Here is a 1,994-nt window from a genome sequence, read left to right as displayed (position 1 = left end):
ACGGTACCGTTTTCTTGGTAGAGAGGAAGGGTGTCTATATCTTGCGGGGGGGGGGGGGTCGGGGGGGGGGAAGGGGTTTAAACTCACTGTGCTAAATGGAAAAGGATTGTTTTTGCAAATTAACTTGGGCCCTGCGGTATGTGAGGACCTTTGGAGCGGTCCCAGTTCTGGGGAAATGAGCCTGCGGCCGCGTCTCCGCGCATCAGCTCTGATTTGCCTAGGTCGGTGCTGTGCAGGGGGCGGCCGCTAGCCACGTGAGACAACGGGATTCTTGAGATGCGCTGTAAGTGTCAAATACGACGTTTCAGAGGTTTCAAAACATTTTATATTGATGACACGTTGGACTGCCTTGGGAGACAGTGGATTGACTACAGTGGATTAAAAATTATTTCACCTATTTCTTTTAGTCTTTTTAGGACAGCCACCAGGAAATTTAGTCATATTTGTGGCTGGCATTGTATATTTATTGGAGAGCTTTGGTCTAGCCTTAGGAATTCAGGTTGCTTTTCTGCAGTTCTCTGTTGACTTGGAGCTTTGAAGGTGGAAGTGCCAAATGCAGGGCTCAGACTTCACCAAACTCTTCAGCTTCTGCGTCTTAGCAGCCACCTCATATCTCTCCATTGCCTTAAGTATCTTAAGGATTAAATAATTGAGGTTCCTTTGGAATAATTTGTTCTTGGTGACCAAGCCAGTAAGATCATGAGCATTTAATCGTTGGGAAAGATCTTTTCCTGTGATTGTGAAATTATCCTTTAGCCATAACCGTGATAAGCATTTCTGGATGAAATTATAAATTGTAAATATTTGTACCCCTAGTTTTCTTGGAATTTAGGAAGCCTGAGCCTTATTTAGACTTTTTTCTTCAGGTTGCTTTTAGGTTCAAAATTGGCTTGCTTAAAACTGAATGATAGAAGTTACATTTTGAAAATAGAATAAAGAATTAGAATTTCCAATTAAATCATGTCTATGACAATATTCAAAACCTAAAAAAAAAAATGGTATTCATCCAGACCTATTTGAAAACTCTCCCTTTCAGACCCCACCCATACATAGCCTTGTCTTTCCTACCAGAATATACTGACTACAGTCTGCCACAGATTGATAAGAGGGAAATATGGAAATGGCAGGTAGGCAAAAAAGGAGAATATTTTAGTAAACTGGCACAGTTTGTGCAGTCAGTGTCTCCTTGGTTCTTGTGCTTAGACTAAGGCTTAGGTCTGTGCCCTCACCACTGTTTAGCATCTACACACCGTGTCTTCCTCTGCAGCATTGACTACATCTGGCACCTCTGCATCCTATAGACACCATAAGCTCATGGCAGGAAACAAGAGGGTTCCTTCTTCACCAAGATTAGTCTCCTGTTCTCTTTTGGCAAAAGCCCAGGAACCCTTACTAGTATGTTCCTTTTGTTCTGTTCCTTGAGCTGCTTTTTTTTTCTTCTGCAAACTTAAGAGAGGGACCTGTTTTCTCCAGCTTCCCTCTTTCCTGCCTCCAAAGATGTAGGGTTTTTTTCTAAGGGTTTTACAATTACCAAGGGAAAACAGGATGAAACAAAACATGGAGAAGTTAAAAAGAATTTTCAGTTTGTGCAGTAAATGTCTTCCTGGTTCTTTTTGTGCTTAGAATAAGCCTTAGGTCTGTGTCCTTACCCTTGGATCTCATTTAGGAAAAAATTTCTCAAACATGTCCTTTCTATATTGGAGATGCAATCTAGACAGGACCTTGGAATATTTTCTGAGCTGTTTTAGATTTGTTTTTACTAGAGAACCAAAATAAAACCAGGTATTCATTAAATATTTATGTTTTCTCATGTTAGTGTCACTTTATGCAGATTCATTGCTCTTTTAGTGCTGACCCTTACTGTTAGACATTTTTAACAGAAAATAAGCAAATATGTTTCCTGTTGATTGATAATTCAAAGGCTTCTTGGGATATAATACTGAGCAATAAATAGTGCTAACCTTAATTCTCAAGAGAGCCATATGTTTTTTTGC

The 1,994-nt window shown here is 40.1% G+C and overlaps 1 long non-coding RNA gene across 1 annotated transcript in view; it reads left to right on the top strand.

Annotated features, from left to right (window-relative positions):
• Positions 1-81: 81 nt before the first annotated feature.
• LOC106696826 overlaps positions 82-1,994 on the top strand; it is a 6,425-nt gene continuing 4,512 nt past the window's right edge. The window contains exon 1 of the long non-coding RNA XR_001347791.2: positions 82-283. This is a non-coding gene — a long non-coding RNA (uncharacterized LOC106696826). The remainder of the gene's footprint in view (positions 284-1,994) is intronic.

This window comes from Myotis lucifugus, unplaced genomic scaffold (genome assembly GCF_000147115.1).
Source record: "Myotis lucifugus unplaced genomic scaffold, Myoluc2.0 scaffold_31, whole genome shotgun sequence".
In the NCBI taxonomy this organism is placed as follows: domain Eukaryota; kingdom Metazoa; phylum Chordata; class Mammalia; order Chiroptera; family Vespertilionidae; genus Myotis; species Myotis lucifugus.
This window is presented reverse-complemented; position numbering and strand designations above follow the sequence as displayed.